This window comes from Magnolia sinica, chromosome 12 (genome assembly GCF_029962835.1).
Source record: "Magnolia sinica isolate HGM2019 chromosome 12, MsV1, whole genome shotgun sequence".
NCBI lineage: Eukaryota > Viridiplantae > Streptophyta > Magnoliopsida > Magnoliales > Magnoliaceae > Magnolia > Magnolia sinica.
Genome location: NC_080584.1, coordinates 42,491,054 through 42,511,181, shown reverse-complemented (window position 1 = coordinate 42,511,181; position 20,128 = coordinate 42,491,054). Strand labels below are relative to the sequence as shown.

At 38.6% G+C, this 20,128-nt stretch overlaps 1 long non-coding RNA gene across 1 annotated transcript; it reads right to left on the bottom strand.

The window, feature by feature from the left end:
* Positions 1-18,169: 18,169 nt before the first annotated feature.
* On the bottom strand, positions 18,170-18,950 carry LOC131220459 (uncharacterized). The gene is made up of 4 exons (XR_009158597.1): positions 18,912-18,950; positions 18,754-18,811; positions 18,570-18,656; positions 18,170-18,471 (listed from the first exon to the last, which is right to left on the bottom strand). It is a non-coding gene; the product is annotated as an uncharacterized LOC131220459 (long non-coding RNA).
* Positions 18,951-20,128: the final 1,178 nt, after the last annotated feature.

Genomic DNA, 20,128 nt, shown 5'->3' with positions numbered 1-20,128 from the left:
GTCCAGGGACGCTGGACATGAAAGTTTGATCAAGGTGGGTCCCACATGTGGGGACACGGCTAGTGGGTCCCATAAGGATGGGGCCCACTTGATCAATAGATATTTTGTTTTCCCATCATCGTTAAATAGAGTCTACGTGGCTTGGACAGCCGTGGGGTCTATTTGTTGGATGGTTTGGACATCACATACATTAAGGTGGGGTTTATTTGGGTGGGCCACACGGCCACATCATCATACAACAAAATGAAATAGAGAGGGAGTGAGAGAAAGAAACACCCACCTATCCTTCTTCTTCCTCCCTAGCCTTCCGATGCTCCAAAAATGCTCCTTCAACGGTGGAGATGATAATCCAAGGGTGGAGATGGGAGATAGGGTGGTAGAGAGTGGGCCACACATGGTTCTTCTCATGGAGAGCTTGGACAATTCCTTTCCTTGGGAGTTGCTTGGAAGAGTGAGAAATGAGAGAGAGAGAGGAGTGGTGATGGAGTGGAAAGGGATGAGTCCTTTTGACTTTTTGTAAGAAAAGAATGGGTTAAGCATGGGTTGCATGGACTTTGGGTAAGGAGAGGTATGCATGAGTGATGGCTTGTGATGGGATGCACTTGACTTATGATTGATGTGATTGATGAAACATATCGTAGAGATTCCATCGGAATTCGCAAAGTGCGGCGTTTTCCTCAAATTGAACGCAGACCCACATCTCCTGGCTTGGGTATCGGTTCGGTGCGCGAGTCGTGACGTTAGAATCGCGGCGACGGCGCGGTCGCTAAGGTGCAAATTTTAGGTCAAGTCGACTTCGGTATACAGGACTCGGCTTAGGTACACGCGCAAACGTCGAATACAGGTCGAGAGTTGCCGGAATCCGACTGAGAGGACCGCGGAAGCCTATAGAATGGTACGGAATAGGACACGGGTCTTACACTATCACTGTTTACTACATTTTCATCTTACTCCCTTTTTGTCGACTCTTCCTCAACTAGAGCATTAACGTCTACTATTGATTCACAAGGAATTGTGGCACTAGCAGATGGTATTATATCTTGAACTTTGCACATCTTCTTAGGTGCTATATTTTTCCTATAAGAAGGTTTAATTAAGACTTAGTGAGATTATGTAATAGGATTTGAATATTTACATTTTGATTCAAAAGAATTTTCATGAGTCTTTGTAAAGTTCAGACTGAACAGATCAGATCACTCTCGCTCATTATTGTTCTAATTAATTGTTTACCTACTTATAAATTTTTCTTCTTGCCCAAAATTTTATGGACATTTCTGCTTAAGTGTATAACATCACGGTGAAATTTTTTCAAGTTTTGCCAATTATAGAAATTTTAAGAATTCCTGTAATCAAGTCTACCCAAAACTTATCAATTTCTGACCAACCTACACTAGCTCCCTGAATTAGTGTAGTGACTATCAAATCTGAATTGTTCCATATATTTTTGTTTAATTTAAGTTTATCGATCTTCGATTAGGCTATCAAATCTCCTTAATAAGAGTAGTACTTTTATAGTTATGAATTTTACAGGTTAAATGATTCATGCAGTCCAACAATACTTTGTGGACTAAATATCCTTAACATTTATTTTGGTTCAAACTAACCCATTTCAATCTAAAATATATTCAATCAGAGTATGGGGAACCTAAGTTTTTTTATTTCTATGTTTCACAACAATTTATAGGGGATCTAGTTTAGGGTTTTATGTTCATCATTCCATATATCAATCAAATGGGGAAGAAAATTCTAAATGTCATGTTTCTAATTTCAATGGTCTACAATTTATGAACTTTAGTTGGATACATAACCTACATGTTACTCTAGGTTTTAGAAAATCCTAAATGTCATGTTTTTTTGATACCGTTTTGTCAAGCCCTGAAATTCGGATACAGAGTTTGCACCCTTAGACTTGAGTTACGGCACATGACTCATACATGAAGTGTATTAAAATCATTTCTTTATACCACTTTCCAGAGGCTTAGTTAAAATGTATACTAAGCTCACAATTTTAAATATTCAGCAAGACATCTTTCATTCAATTATTCAAATCATACTTCTACATCTACCACCAAGAAGTTATAAACATTCTGTCCACGCACCTATATTATTTTCAAAAGCTAAGCATTGTACTACAACCCACTCATTTAGGGCTTTATGAAACCATTGACTAACATACTATAAAATATTTAAGATTCTCAACTATCCAAATAAAATTTGGCTCAAGAGAAAAACTAGTCATAATTCATCTCGATATGCTACTGATTTAATATTCAGCTCATCTTTATCAAGATAGAGCCATTGCCCTTGTGAATCGTCCACTGGTTCAGCTTCTCGCCCTAAAACTTGAGCAACTGTTTCATCATCCACTAAATCTGTACGGTTTTTTCATCAATATAATGTCAGTCAACCAAGCCCGATGAGTGAACCCATCATGGTTCATGCACATCATAATTAAAACATGAATACAAAAATGTTATGAGATGCATGGATGCGTGATTTAGAGCGGGTCGCGTACAATTTCATGGCCAAGATGGACCAGAAAAGGCTCGATCAGAGGTGGAAGTGATCCGGATCGTCAGAACCTTAAAACGGGCATATCTTGCAAACTAGAATGACTTATCTGATGTGCCATATATGATTTTGGGATAGGACAAGCTATTTTAGCAACCTAACCCACCATGACAAGTTGTGCACATCGAATTTGTGGGATTCCATCATATCAACGGTCAAATTTCCGTTTTATTTTCTTGTTTACGATTTATAGTAAGCTTTAGTTTGGTTATAACTCTTCATCTGTTGGGCATTAGGAGTTGCGTCCACCATGAAAAGTGCTTAGAATAATTAGGAGAATAGCATGGTTGAGCCAAATAGGACACTTACTATTGTTGGCTGAAAACCATGAGGTCTAGTGGAAATCATGACCATTTATAAGTAGTAAGTTTACTATTTATTGTAAGTCATGATTTCTAGGAGTTTTAGTTATAATATGATTCCCGAACTTCTTCATAGGGTTTATGTTACTATTTAATAGGTTGTAAGTTTGTTTTTCTGAATCAATCAATTTATTATGAATTTTTAGAAAAATTATTCTATTTTCTTATTTACCTCGTTGATTTGATGTATCTCTGTGAGGAGTCCAGAGAAGCTCCGTGGATTCAGAGTACTTATTCCCAGAGGAAGACAGTGCTCGACCTCAACACGCCTATCCCTGCATCAATGTTTGAATGCATCAAGTGGGTTAATCAATCACTTTGCCGCATCTCCCCCTCTTGGGGTAGGCTTTCACCATCTTAATAGGCTTCTACATATTGTGGGCATACATGGATGGACCCCTAGGTTACCTTGTACTGTAAGTATTCAACGTAGTTATGCAATGCACTCAACATAATAACAACATATACATTTCAATTTTAAACAAGTTCAACAAAGCACTCAACATATATAACAACATATACATTTTAATTTTAAACAAGTTCAACAAGCACTCAACTAGAATCTCTTCTCTTTCCCGCAATCGTGTGTCGGGCTGGTAAGAGTCGATCCCTCGATCTCTCTCTCAACTAAGAGTGTCTCTACCAACTTAGTTATTGACTTGTTTTTATTCTTAAATAAAAATTTAAAATTTTAACTACTAATCGCAGTTCTAAGTTCACAAAATTTTAGGGTCATTACAATTATTTAATGGAATGTGACTTAAAATTTTCATCATTTATGCCATGACTAACATAGAAATCTGAAATTATATTAATGTAAGGAATATGTAGAGTATTTATACTCTAACATATTCATTATTATTACTCTGGAATTCGGTTTTTCATGTTGTCCATGAGAATCAAAATCTCTGATTGTTACATATATAGTCTCCGAACGTCTCAAGGAAGATCTCCAATTTTAGAAGGGTCATAAGAGATGGCTTCACTGAGAGTACCATAGCTAGATATATGGTAAGGTTCGCTCTCTCAACGAGTCTCTTAGTCATGCTGAGTACGCTACTTCATTAATTCGCACAATTGACATATGCAGATTCGCTCTCCTAATGATGGGCGTAAAGGTCTATACATTCATATTAATGATAGAATGGGCAACGCTAAAGAAAACTCAAATGAAGATGCTCTCAGGCAAGAGTTGACAACTTTCATTGGTCCTTGTGGGGCGCTGAAAATGAGTGTAAACAAGTTAAGGGAACATTAGAAAAATGATTCAGGGCATTTTTGTTCTAAGAAAAAGATAAACATTTCCCTAAGAGTTGAAAAATAATGATTTGAAAAGCTATAGCAGAATGGGGAAGAGTTGAAAAATAATGATTTGAAAAGCTATAGTAGTTCGGCGCTCCGAGCACACCTAGGGTGTGCTGGGGTAAAAAGCCCAACAATCAACGGAAGAAAGTTAGCTCAAAGAAGTTACCCGTCTAAGGCTCAGTTAATACAATTTAAAGGATTATGATCTATATCTACGTACCGTAGCACGTTATGAACGGTTTTGATTTGAGTTAATATACCACGTGGACACTTTCCAAATTCAGCATGTGAACGGTCAAGGTCTGTCAGAGAATCACATAACTCATCATCTATTGCTCTTACTTGAAACTTGAAGACCACCTCTCTGAGTTTTTATGTTAGCCCACCACGTGATACCCTACCTATGAACATACGGCAACCCATCCATTGGATAAGTAACGAAGCGATATGAACCAAGTTGTTCCGTTGCGACGGACCAGAATAAATGATACGTTTGACAATTCGGACAAACAACACACCGGTGTGATGGGCTCCCGCTTATCCACAAACCATACGTGTTTGATTCTGTCCTATGGGCCATGGTTCAGTTATCCAAACCATTGATATGATTATTTACATAGATGATGCAATCTTCGTCGAAAATTGAGAAGATTTAACCTTTTCGAATAGTGGCCTGTGAAAAATACTGTTAAAGAAATGGTCTATATTCAAAGAAAAATATTTAGATGATGAAAGGAGTTCTGAGAAGGATTATTCCCTAATCAAGATTCATTACATTATATGAACGGCTTGGATCATTGAAAGAGGCCATCAAATGTACCAGATTCGGAGATTGAACACGACCCATAAATGTTCCTTTATCTACTTGTCAGGCCCGAGCCAGTTTTAGAAGCGGATTGCGTGGGGTGTCCGTTGCAAATCCACTCCGTCCATCTGTTTTGAAATGCCCCCAAAAAACGGCTACTCCCCCTGCCACCAGCCCAGTGGCTGATGGTCGGTGCTCTGTGGGCCCACCATGATGCATGTGTTTCATCCATTCTATCATTTTAGGGCTAATAGTGATTGGATATCCACCATTAAAATCCTCCCAAGGCCCACTGTATTGTTTATTTGACATCCAATCTGTTGATTAGGTCATACAGACCTAGATGAAGGGAAAAAACAAAGATCAGCTTGATCCAAAAATTTTATGACCCCCAAAAAGTTTTTAATGGTTCAACACTTTTTCCTATAATGTGGTCCACTTGAGATTGGGATATACCTCAGTTTTGGTCTCACACTATAAAATGATCTAGCAAAATAGATGGACGGCATTGATGAAACATCATGGTGGGCTCACGGAGCACCGACCACTGGGGAGTAGCCAATCCGTTTCCCAATGATACTTAGATAATAAAATTCAGGCAGATCCAAAACTCAGGTGATCAGCCACGCCAACCATAAACATCCACAGTCCAAAACTTTTTGGGGCTGACCATGATGTCTATATGCCATCCAAACCGTTCATAGGCGTTCAATACCTATGGCTTCATGTGATATGGCCCACATGAGTTCTTGGTGTTCATACATATCGCCATTCCTCATGAGAACCAACCAGATTAGGCATTTGACGCGGTGCAGTCTAGTATGGATGAATCCACATGAGAAGATCTGCACAAATAGGCAGCCAAGATTTTTAAATAATACAACGGAAACACATCAAGCACTTATTTCTTTCCATAAATGCCAAACAAGGATAGGGAAACATAATTTTGCAATGAGAGAAAAAACATAGTTAGATGGCATACTATTGACAAGAAAGCTAACAACATCAAACATGTTGGTGATTGTTGGATTATCAATATCAAACTTGACATGCAAATTTTTCTAGAACCAAAGAACGTAAGAACATTTTAAAAAGCACTACATAAAAAGAGTGATTTTTCAATGGCCCAAAGTCATCGAATTATGTAATTCGATAGACACTACCATACAAGGAAATTCATCAAAATTTTTATGTGGAATTCAAATTTCGACAGTCAGAATACACGATTAGTATTTGATGGTCACCACGTAGCCATCGAATGTGGGGGTCGAATTTTCTATTTTTGAGCAATCATTTACAAATTCGATAGCTTCAAGCTGTCATTCTGGTGTCAATGGCCTTAGGCCATTGAATTTTTATTTTTTACAGAAAAAATAGCCTGAATTGTGGAGCCTTAGGGCTATGGTTATACCCAAACACGTATAAGAACCTGCAATTACAATATAATACTTCTATATATATCCACAAAACATACATCCAATCCACACTTCTATATCGAAAAAACACCCATTCAGTCCACACTTCTATGTTTACAAAACATCCATTCAGTCCACACTTCTATATCTACAAAACACCATCCCAAAGTACCCATACAATACAAACACCCATCCAACACAAACACCTCTCCAAACATATAAACACTCATCAAATACAAGCAAAACACCCATTCAAATCAAACCAATCTCAAATTTAATAAATATGCAGTTTATAATCTAACATAATTATACATATTAGCCCTTGAAATGTGTTCTATGCTTGATGGACAGTTTATATCAGTTTTGGAGCATTTACCATTTAAAAAAAATGCATATTGAATGAAGATAAGTCACCAGAGTTTGAACTGCATGATGGACAGATTCAACATTGATGCTAAACTCCCTCGAGTCCTCGTGTAGTTGGGTAACCTATAAAAGAACAAGCATAAATGAACTCTTGCAAATAATTTGAACCGAACTTGGAAAAAAGGAAAAAGAAGGAATAAAGGAAAGAAAGCAATGAAGAATCTTAATTGCTTCACCAAGCTAATTAACTGTTCTTACCTAATCTCTAGTCGCAACTGTATGCTCCTTACACTCATCTAAATTACTATCTACAGGATTAATTCTTGCAGATTGTTGTTTCCTAGCATCCTACAATCAAAAGACACACATGCCACAAGTCTCTTCTTCAGTTTATCCTCATGCAAATTGCCTAAGAATTTCTCATTCACAAATTAAATTTCCTGAGCAGACAACCTAAATCAGTGGAGCAGGTTCGGAAAGGCAACACCCTGATCCATAGCTTAAGTGGTAGACTGAGTGAAGATACCCCAGTGGGGGTGGCTAACACTGAAGTATGTAGATATGGAAAGGTATAACACCCCGGATTTCGAGGGTCAAGCAAAAATCAACTCCCAAGATCCAACGCATCACTTATGCAACATAGATAATGAAGTTTAAATGTTGTCCATTTCAATGCATTAGTCATGAGTGAGATTATACTAAAACAACATATCATAATCCAGAGATAAGTAAAACTTAGCAAGCGGAAGACTGAAACACGTATGTATAAGTATGTAAGGGTGTAGCAACCTTCAGAGTTTGAGTATGATAACGGGCTGAATATAAACATGTATTGTTTCAAAATTTACAAAATATCAAAATGTACATGTCCAACTAATCCATGTACCCCTGTAATCCCGTTGAATCAACACGAGTTCTACTATAACACTCCGACTTTTTAGGAGCCAAGTATATGACTCGTTCCCCAAAAATCCGAGTGTTAACCTTAAAAGATGGTCAAGGTCGAGTATATATTTTTCTTTTATATTTCATTAGAGTAAGTAGATGAGAGTATAATGGACAAGTAAGCATAAAGAGAAATTTTAAATTTCATTTAGAATATACAAGTGGTTGCCCATAATAACTTATACAAACCAATGTATCCAAAATTTACAAATACAAGAATTTCATGATCCAATACATGCGAAATAATATAATGTAAGTAAATTAGAGCTGCAAGACCCCTCGGCTCCTCAAGGTAGATACAAGCATGCAACCCTGATGCTTGAAATTGGCTCCTCATCAGCCCAAACCTGAAAATCACTTAAGCCACCTGTGCTACTTGTACGGTTATATTTATTTGATGGATGAGTGGCCAACTCAGTGCGAATTCCCTTTAAGATTACACACTGCCGCATTAGGTAAGAAATAGTATAAAACATCCAGATGACTCAAACAGAGTAAATACAGTATTATATGCATGAATGCAATCATTGTCTGAGGTAAAACATCCAGACGGACATAGGGGTCGTCACCCATGCAATCATCGACCCGGGTAAAACATTCAGAAGGTCTGTGCCTTGGGTAAAACATCTGGATGGGTATATGACTGGTCATCAGCACAACACTCAGCGTAATCGCATGGGCATGATGATCTAAGTCGTCATCATAAATCGAATGATTGGTCATTAGCACAACATTCAACGTAATCACATGGGCATAATGATCTAAGCCATCGTTATATGCCATGTATGCATGATTAGTCAACCCATTATTAGTCTAATTGCAATAAGCCAATTTAAATAAACTCACGGTCACTACGGGGAGCGCATACCCCAGCGTAGGCCGACGGCTTGGGCATAGTGTCCCATAACCACCATCCCCGGCCATGATGTTACCATCTTAGGATGTTTAATGAAAACTTGTCGACTAGTGACCAATCATATTACAGTATATGGGGTTTACCATCCCATGGTTGGACAATATAAAACATCAAACCCATATAGGGAAAATATTAAAACAAAACCACGTAGGGCGAGTATCAAAATATGCAACATAGGGCTGATATCAAAACCATACGATAAAAACCATCTTTAAAAACCATTGGACACAACAACCCTGGATGGTAAGCCCACATCAATGATCCATCTAGACCACTCAATAACTATTGGATTGAAGGTCCATTGCAATCACCGTCAATCAAGTTACATTCCAAGTATGGGTGCACATTTATAAGTGGGGGTTTCCCACTGATGTACCAGTTTAAGTTCCATAAACAATCCACAAATAATTCATGAACAAACATACAAGATGAACATTAAGCAGGCAATATAGCAATTCAATTTTCACCAGCTAACACATGTGATTATAAGAGAGAGGTATCAATTATAAATTTAAATAAAAACTATAACTTAAGCTAATGGAAAGATGGAAAGCTCAAGGGGAAGAATCATCACCTTGTACATCACCACTGCTGTTGCTAGGAAGCACGTGTGTCCTTAGAATCAATCCTACCATAAATTGTAAAGTTGTATGGTCAAATACAAGTTTTATATGTTCCCTATGATTAAGAACATAACCTAGTGTTCGGATAACCTAGTTTAGGGTTTTAAGGTTTTATCCTAGGGTCTAGCCCCATACTTAGATTTTAGGATTTGAATCCTAACTTATTATTATTAATGTTATTATCATCATTATTATTATTGTACAATGGGTCAAATAATATTCATAGTAGGAGTATCAATCCATCCGTATTAATGATGAAGGTGCACAAGTTCATATCTAAACATACCGATATTATCCATTATTCTTGTAATGATTAATAGGGCAAGTAATAATAATAAGATTTCCTTACCAACACTAATATAATAAGGATTTATACTTATAATCATATCAACAAGGATTATACTAATCCCACAAGGAGAACAATAAATATTTTCTAATGATAATACTAATAATAATAGCTATCCATAATGGATTTAGTCACGGTAATAGATATAATGAACTACCATTAAGAATGGTGTTTAAGAGAGTATCATGAAATTCTACTATGTAATAACTAAAACTTGTTTATGATAACTAGGTTAAGCACAAATACTTTACCAATGGCTAGTTGTACCTAAGGTTATCAATCCTCATAGAATAGTGGTAAAAATGGTAATACATAGTGTGATCTATTATTAATGGAAATATTTAGGAATAAATACTAATATCTAACATCCAACCATTGTAGTTTTATAGTAACTAGTACTAGCACAATTAACCTTTTAGTAGCTAATCGCATTCAATAACCAGAATAGTTATAATAACACCAATGATAATAGTGAATTAAACAATTTAGGCTAGGAGAGAAAGCTAACCCATGTAAGTTGACTCAACGGCGAGTCGATTCAGTTAGAGTCGAGTGAATTAATTTTCCTTTGTTCCTGAGCAAGTTCTTCTCACTAAATGGGCATGTTGTTTCCTCCATTTCCTTGAGTATAAAACTAAGGACCCATGCTCGACTCGTCCCATCTAACTTGGTCCCAAACCGGGTTGACTTGGCTCAACCCACACTTCTTCCTTCTTTCTCTTTTCTTCGTTCCTTTCCTACTCTCCTTCTTCTCTTCATGCTCGAACGCCCAGCAATGGGCGTCGAATCTGGATAGACTCGGTCCAAGTCACAGCCGTGACTAGGTCTGACTCGGCCTAAACTTGGGCTCGATTGAGCGCGGTGTAGCCAACTTCTCTCTCTCTCTCTCTCTCTCTCTCTCTCTCTCTCTCTTTGGATTTCTTCTTCTCCTTCTAATGCTTTCCTTTTCTCCTCTTCTTTCAATCTAGCTGCCAAACAGTCCACAACATCTAGACCCAAATACGTTTCCTTCCAAGATGCTGGTCCCAAAGACAGATATGTTTGATAGGGATGGTCAAACCGGTTAATCTGAGCCATTCATCAGGCCCACCCCACACTTCAAGGACCACTGAACAAAAATCTCACCTATTGTATGATTCTAACCACCTCATCCAATGCCTATAGGAGAAAAACCCTATCCTTAAGCATAGAGAGGTTGCTGTCCGACTCGAACTTGGACAAGACCCAACTCGATCTGTTTCGGAGTATTTTTAAGGAAGTCGTTGTCTCCAACATGCTGACCGGATCATGATGGAATTAATAGGGATCGAATGTCCATCAAATGAGCTATGAAATGGATGTCTTGGATGTGCGACTGATGATCGGATTGGGCTCAACGACTGGTGTATTTCAGCGAGGAAGAAGAGCTCCGATAATGGCAGCTTGCAAACGAGGGTTTATTTCTTCCAAGTGATTGTTGTAGGTGGTGTGTATGAGCTCAGAGGAGCTTGGAGAATGGTTGGAGTGAAGCGCCAGGGAGGTTTTCATGGTGGGTTCAAGCAAAGGAGGCTGCGGCCGATTTTTATCCTTGGGCAGCTGCAAGAATGCATTCGGATCTCATTGCTGCTCAACTCTCCCACTTTTATTTGCTCGCCCTAGCCTCCCAGACCATTGGATTAAGATTAAATGATCAAGATTTGGTTTGTTTAAAACCGACCCTAAAACTGGTCGGTATTGCAAAACCGGCAATGGTTTCAGTTGGAACACCCTAAGTAAATCGGACGGCCGTGATCTCTCCTAAATGAAAAGCTGGGATTGGAGAATCTCACCTCACGCGGATCGCCTAGCTGGCGGTGAGAAATGTTTCCATTTTCAAAAGTTATGTGCTTTCGGGTCCTACTTGTGCCAGTTGTTGTGTGAACACACATGTGCAGGGGCTTGCACGAGTGACATGGTTCTGGTTAGGCCCATGCCGTGCACACGATGGACGGTCTAGATCATCAAGGTTGGTCCCCATATGTGGGCCATGGTGGGTTGAAAACTGATGCTGTCCGTCAGCTGTCTCAAACGAAGAGAGAGAGAGAGAACCTCTCTTCTTAAGGAAATTTCGGTTAAAGGAGCTCTGACCACTCCTGCTGGTACAGTGCACATCCAACACGTTAGCTAAGGTGCACACACACCCTTTATGTGGGGTCCATCATGATCTTGCGACCAATCCACACCATTCATTCACTCTGGGAGGTCCTAATCAGGTTCTCTGACCGGAATTCAGGCAGATCCAGATCCTATGTGGGCCGTGCTAACTGAGTTAAGGCCCTTGGGTGCTGATTTTATCGATCCGATGGTCGAATCGATCCCAATCTGACCATCAATGGTCAGAAGGTTCCAATGGACCTTTTGTATTCCTACCATCCACATATTAATTTTATTTTATTTCACTATTACTCCATGTATATTTATATATATGAATATATGTGCGTGTATGTGTGTGTGTTTATATAATTCGTGTTGTGGGCCACTCTATAGGTTATTAGGACTATCATCTCCTGGTTTTATGTTATTAAATGTTCAATTACTAGAATTATTATTATCTTTATTATTTTTCTAAGTTATTTATCGTGGTCTGCATCTTGACTAATGCCTTTTATTTACTGTAGCGTTTGATAAGAAAGATTAGATCATTTTTAAATTTGTAAGTGGGCCACACATAGGTTATTTTCACGATCTATGAAGATTTGACGAATGCTATGTGTGTTCCCACATACGTTCATGCTAAGTTGGTTTTAACAGTAAGACCCGAGCATTGCAAAATACGCGGTGTTACATCTACATAGACCCGCCTGATAGCTGAACACAACAGAATTCCTCCTCATCTACGAAGTCCAGATCAGCTGCATAGACTCTGGCATCACCTGCATCTAAACCAGAGTCTGGTTGGTATTTTAAAATACCATCTCAGAGTGGGAGTGAGTGATCAACTCAGTGGTATTATAAGGCAAAGTTTAACATGTTATCAATTCAATCAAGTAGTAATGATAAAGCCATACAACAATCACTTCCTAGCTACTCTTGTTAATGCAGGGATGGTGTGCAGTAATGATGCATGCCCTTGCACAAAGCTCCCTCAAAAGAGACTCCGTCAACCGTTCGCGCATGACAAACTTTGTAAACGTGCAACTTCCTCGACAAAGCACATGCAATGCGGTGGATGGTCGTGTTAGCCAAGTAATTAATTACGCTTATTCATACTTGTGCCGGTTGTTGTGTGAACACACATGTGCAGGGGCTTGCATGAGTGACATGGTTCTGGTCAGGCCCATGCCGTGCACACGATGGATGGTCTGGATCATCAAGGTTGGTCCCCATTTGTGGGCCATGGTGGGTCCAAAACGGATGCTGTCCGTCAGCTGTCTCATACGAAGAGACAGAGAACCTCTCTTCTTAAGGAAATTTCAGTCAAAGGAGCTCTGACCGCTCCTAATGGTACAGTGCACATCCAGCACGTTGGCTAAGGTGCACATGCACCCTTTGTGTGGTGTCCATTATGATGTTGCGACCAATCCACACCATTCATTCACTCTGAGAGGCCCTAATTAGGTCCTCTGACCGGAATTCAGGCAGATCCAGATCTTAGGTGGGCCGTGCTAACTGAATCAAGGCCCTTAGGTGCCAATTTTATTGAGCCGACGGTCAAATCGATCCCAATCTGACCATCAACGGTCAGAAGGTTCCAATGGACCTTTTGTATGCCTACCATCCACATATTAATTTTATTTTATTTCATTATTACTACATGCATATTTATATATATAAATATGTGTGTGTGTGTTTATATATAATTCGTGTTGTGGGCCACTTTATAGGTTATTAGGACTATCATCTCCTGGTTTTATGTTATTAAATGTTCAATTACTAGCATTGTTACTATCTTTATTATTTTTCTAAGTTATTTATCGTGGTCTGCATCTTGACCAACGCCCTTTTATTTACTATAAGGTTTGATAAGAAAGATTAGATCATTTTTAAATTTGTAAGTGGGCTACATATAGGTTATTTTCACGATCTATGAAGATCGTGACCTTTGAAGTTACGCGAACTGTAGAAGCAGTTGGACGAGCTGCGCTAGTTAGGCTTTATCCATGGGGAGCGCCGATACTCTTCGTGAAGAAGAAGGATGACTCGTTGACGCTCTGCATAGATTACTGCGAGCTCAACAGGTCACGATCAAGAACAAGTATCCGCTCCTGAGGATCGACGATTTATTTGATCAGTTACAGGGTGCACGGTTCTTTTCAAAGATTGACCTGCGTTCCGATTATCATCAGATTCAGGTCTGAGGGGAGGACATTCCGAAGACGGCATTCGGGACGCGTTATGGTCATTTTGAATTTCAGGTCATGTCCTTTGGACTGACCAATGCACCTGCGGTATTCATGCAGTTGATGAACGAGGTCTTCCGCCCTTATCTCAATCAGTTTGTTGTAGTCTTCATCGACGACATTCTGATCTATTCGAGGACCCGTGAGGAGCACGAGCAGCATTTGGGGGTCGCGTTGCAAACCCTCCGCGCATACCAGCTGTATGCGAAGCTAGAGAAGTACGAGTTTTGACAGAAGGAGGTGAAGTTCCTTGGTCACGTGGTGACAAGGGAGGTCATCGTAGTAGACCCCTCGAAGGTTGAGGCAGTGCATCAGTGGGGCCAACCCACGAACGCATTCGAGATCTGTAATTTTCTTGGTTTGGCGGGCTACTACCAATGCTTCATTGAGGGCTTCTCTCGTATTGCAACCCCACTGACCAGGTTGAAGGGCGTGGAGTTTATTTGGAGTGACGCTTGCGCGTGAGCATTTATGAAGTTGAAGGACCGTCTCACGTCCGCTCCTGTCCTCACTCTTCCCTCTGAGAGTGATGGATTTATTGTATTCACCGATGCCTAGCATATTGGGTTGGATGTTGTCCTGATGCAGCACGGGAGACCAGTGGCCTTCGCGTCTTGTCAGCTCAAGGTCCATGAGCTGAACTACCCCACGCAAGATTTGGAGCTGGCTGCAGTTGTCTTCGCAATGCAGGTGTGGAGGCACTATTCTATGGGGTTAAGTTCGAGTTCTTCTCTAACCACAAGAGCTTGAAGTACCTCTTCTCGCAGTCTGAGTTGAATATGAGGTAGAGGCGCTGGATGGAGCTCCTGAAGGACTATGATTTCGATATTCAGTACCACCCGGGCAAGGTGAACGTGGTGGCGGATGCCCTCAGCTGTCAGCCACGAGGCCTGGTGGCGCATATGATGATTCAGGAGTAGAGGATGCTTGAGGATATAGCAGAGTACGACTTTGAGTTTGGCTTGCAGTCTTTTATTGTGCAGTTATCGAGCCTGTCGATTCAACCCTCTCTTGTCGCAAGGGTGATCAAGGCTTAGTAAGCAGACGAGTCGTTATAGGATTACCGAGCAGAGGCAGCATCTGAGAGTTAGATAGATGGGCAGATTGGTTCAGACGATTGTTCTCAAACAACTGAAAACTAGAAAAAGAAAATGTCATTGTGTAACACTTTTACCTTTTTTTTTGTTTTAAAAAAAAAATGCTTCCGTAAGTTTTCTTAACCCAAATTCCAGACATGCCTTTTCAAAGGATCAACTTGAATTGAGCATTTTTAATTCTTTCTTTGATTTAAATGACTTTCATCAGCACAACAAAACCTGTCTCACACATACTGATGATTAAAGTAGATTCCACATGGAAACGACATACTCTGCAGCTTAATGAAGCTAGTTTGTTGGTCATCCTTTATGTTGTGTAGACATGTTATATCTACACTAGATAATCTCTCTATCATTCTAAATGATAAATTCATTAAGAGAATGTAAATAATAAATTTAATAAGATTCGATATGGGGCTAAACTTGCTTGCTAGGTCATTACTCAATGTTTATATGCAACTAATGGAGGTGGGAACAAGCAGCAATTTTGGCATATTAGTTATGAAGATTCATTTAATACTGGAGTTGTTGTCTGTTGTAGGTGTAAGAAGTACCCTTCAATGGAGCTAAGAGGTCTTTTCCAATATCTTGTTAATCAGTTGAAGAAGGGGACAGGAATTGAGCTTGTTCTCTTGCAGGTATTTTGAGAGGCTAGAAGATTATGCTATTTACTAGATTTTTTTGCAGAAAAAATTAGACCCCTCCTGGATTCTGATTAGTGAGAGTGATGCAGGAGCTGATACAGCAAATGGCAAATGTCCAGTAAACCGAGAACATGACAGAGGAACAGTTGGATTCCATGGCAGGGAGTGAGACCCTACAGTATCAAGCTACTTCATTTGGGATAATTAGAAATAATAAGGTGCGTTCATACATTTTTCTACCATTATGCCTAACTTCCATCTTTTATATACTTCATTTTATATACCCACTGTCTTTCAAAATAAAAAAATAGAAATTACATACCCAGTGTAAAATTTGTCTACCATTATGCCTAACTTCCATCTTTTATATACTTTCCTGAACCACTCAAGTTTAATATCGACTTGTTATTTGAACTGATATCCTAACATGATGTAGCACAATAGATACATGAATTTGATGCTATATAGTCATCATGGTAGGCCCCACAACTTTTATTGAATGGGCCTGTTATGCAAGCTACACATGAACACAAAGAAGTGGGCGTAGGCTACCTGTTTTCAGATACAGATATTCAGAAGTATGTTTTCCTTTGGTGGTGGGCTAAACTTTTACAACCGATGGCCTGATTACATTTATTTACATGGATTGACTTTTAATACCTAGAATAATGACCGGAAATTTTGTGATATGGCATAATGAATCCAGGTGTTTTTGGGTGTATTTTAATGCATCAAGATTGCCTTCTTCTTCTTATCTGTTCTGTTTTCAAGCCCAACTTTGATTAAATGTTGTCTTTTTATGAAGCAATTTTTATTAAAAGAGAAACAGACTGGCGGGGAAAAACAAATAGGACAAAACATGCAGCAGCTCACCCCCTAACAACAGGGATAGTGATTAGCTGATTGCTAATTTGATAAATACATTTTTTAGTGTGTAAGTTGATTTTGTTTGTCACATCACCTTTTTCTGTAAAATTATTATTTATCATATATGCAAAAAGTTGTACCTGGAATGTCCAGGACGTGGATTGATTCAAAAAGCCCATGCTTGGAAGAAGCCTTTTGCTGCTAATGTGGATTTGGATGCCATTGGATGGAGCTAGGCATTTGAAAATCTAAGTGAGGCTGATCTTGCCGCTTTGGAATGACTTTAAAATTTCTGCAAGGCTTTCTATGATATCCAAAGTTTCTATATCTCTCTTGTTTCTCTTTTTAAAGCATATATATCCAATCCAAATATTTGGAATTTGGATGATATATTTGATTTTGATTTCCTCTTTTTCTATTGTGTAGACTTACCTTGTCAAATAATATCAAGGAATACCAAAAAATAAGAAGAAGAAGAAGAACTACAAGTGACAAAAAAGAAGCCATCCGGCACCATCCATGTGTATGTACTAAGTTGCTTGTATATATAATTTCAATATGTAGTATCACATTCAATAAAAAAAATGAAAATAAGAGTAGGATTACAAGTCAAAAACAAAAAGGATTACAAGTAAAAAACAAAAATTGAATACTATGTATACCTTTGTGGTGCCCCTGAGGTTCATATTCTGTGCAATAGCTGACTGCAAGCCATTAGCCTCAATTTGACATGAATCAAAGTTTGGAGAACCAGATCTTGATCTGTTGATAATTTCAACTTTGTTAAGAACTTTTCTAAGCATACTGTGCAATATGAATCAAAGTCATTAGCCTCAATTTGATATGAATCAAAGTAACTTTTCTAACCCTTGAGGTTCATATATTGTGTAATAGCTAAGGCTTCTTCCAAACAGGGCCTTGGTCTATGTATTTTTTCCCACCTAAGTTACAATCTTTTATTAGTGCTCATTTCCAAACAGGGGCCTTAGTCTTGCCGAAAGATGAAGACTCGAGTTTGGTTAAGAGGAACAGAAGAATGCTGGGACAGCTGTTGTAATTCATTGCAATTATGCTACAATATTAGATGGGTTTTTTTCCTGGTAACTGCCTCAGGCATGTTCATGGTTTACACTACTTGATGAATGGTCAGAGCTTTGACATGTGTGCTATCTGATGGTGGGATTCAGGCCTACAAAGTAGCTACCACTACGCCAAAATTACAAATTTGCGACGGACCAAATCCGTCGTAAAATAAAAAAAAGACGGATTTCGTCCGTTGCCATATACTGGGTCTTTTTTTTTCCGACAGTTAAGATCCGTCGCAAAAAATTAAAAATCCATCGCTAAATTCTGAAAAAACCACTCGATTTATTCGTCATTAAAAATATTAGCGACGGATAAGGTCCGTCGCTAATATGAGGAAAGCGACGGACTCAAATCCGTCGTTGATATGCTACTTGTTGAGAAATTAGCGACAGAATTGGTCCGTCGCTAAAATATCTGTAAATTTTAAAAAAAATTTGTCAGATTTTATTTTATTATTATTATTTTTTTTAATCTTACACCTGATAGTCATTCAAAAAATAATTCACATGATTGTTTAATAAGAATCCCATTCACAAAATTGGTAACAACTCAATTCAATAAAGAGGAAATGGCTAAGTGGGGCCATTTGAATGGACTACTACAGGGACACCTTTCTTTTTAGATAATTCAAATCAAACCATAATTAAGAAAAAGTATAATAGACAATATGTAACCTGTAGGACAAACAAACCATCTTCAGCCAAAACGGATTTGCAACCACTAAAGAACTCTTCCATGTATTCATGGCCAACTCCTATCATCTCACTGCAATAAAATTTTTTTAAAAAAAATCACCAGTTGGGGAATGCAATTTAATTGTCTGTTAAAAGCTGATGGAATTTCAGTAGTTGCTGGGAAATCACCATGATATAATCCTGCATTGGCTGATGAGTAGTCAATCATCATGTCAATGAATCCTATGGCCTTGGCTGCACGACTTCTCAATGGACCTGAGAGTTTTCATCAATGTGAAAAATGTCACGACAGGGTGAAACTCTAGTAAGTACCATGTCTCAGAAAATAAAAGTATGAAGATAACAGTCATACCAGCAGATATTGTATTAACTCGAATCTTGTGGCGCCTTCCTGCTTCAAATGCAAGCACCTACCAGATCAGAAAATGTTATAAATATAGCCCCATTTGCTTCAGGAAAATATATATTTTTCATTAAAGGCAGGAGACCAGCCAGCTACAAAAATCTCACCTCGGTAGCACTCTCTAGAGCAGCTTTAGCTGAACTCATAGCCCCACCATATTTGTATGCATTAATATATAAAGAACAACACAACAACAAGAATCCTTTCTTTAATAGTTCTGGTTTGCATGGGCTGCTAAAATCACAGGGTGTGTAAATCAAGTTACCTAGGAATGATCCTTTCGATAGCAATGTATGTGAGAGAAATTGATGCACCACCTGCAACATTACATGGACCACATGTTCATATGGTAAGTTGACTGCACATACATACAAATATAGAGGTTGGCTAGGCAGCCCATCTAAACCAAGCCACAAGTTCCAACAAGGCACATGGTGCCAATCTCAGCCATTCATCAAGTGGTCTCATAGTGCAGATGACCCTAGCTAGCCAAAAAATCAGGCAGCCCACTTTTTTTTTTCTTTTTCATTTTCTGAGATGCTTGCTTAGATTCATTACAAGAACAAAATGCTTGAGCAATGACACATAGGAATAACTTGATGCTAAAATCACTACAAGATATCCATTTCGGGATGTCTCTAATAGAGGTTTACTGACCTATAAAGGAAATTACAAGTTAGACGAAAACAACAAACATAAACATGAGAAGGGGCTTGAATAATATAGTTACTACGGTACCTCTGGGCCATTGGCAAGAGAGTGCACAAGGATGTCAATGCTCCTAAAGTCATGTTTTACTAATTCAGCTACTTCCTGCGAAGGTGTCAAAACTGTGTTTGAATGACAAATAGCATAGTGGTAGAGGGCATTAACAGGGAAGACCTAGTGCCAAATCAGGAAGGAAATTTTTAGGAACTAATGCGCATAATCACACATAAAACATAGCAGTGTATAAGATAATAATTTTTTAAACAAATGCATTAAATGAGGTGCTTAAATTACCCATGAGAATAACTCACAGTTTGCTTTCATTCATTTTCAGGTAGTTAAGCAACTGCAATGGGCATGTAGCTGCAATTTGACATAGAACCTTGGATAATGCTTCAACCATTTTCATTTTTTGGTATTATAATTGTAGTGGAGCATTGGATCATTCCTCATAAAACCTTCAAAATAGATTGTTCTGTAAATTTTATACTTCTATTACCACAACTAATATACTTACATTCCACAACTAAAACCAGTTGTAGTGGTAATTGGAAAGAAACTCTCACTAAGAATCAAGGAGATAATGGAAGGATTTCTCTAATGGAGTAATTAAAAT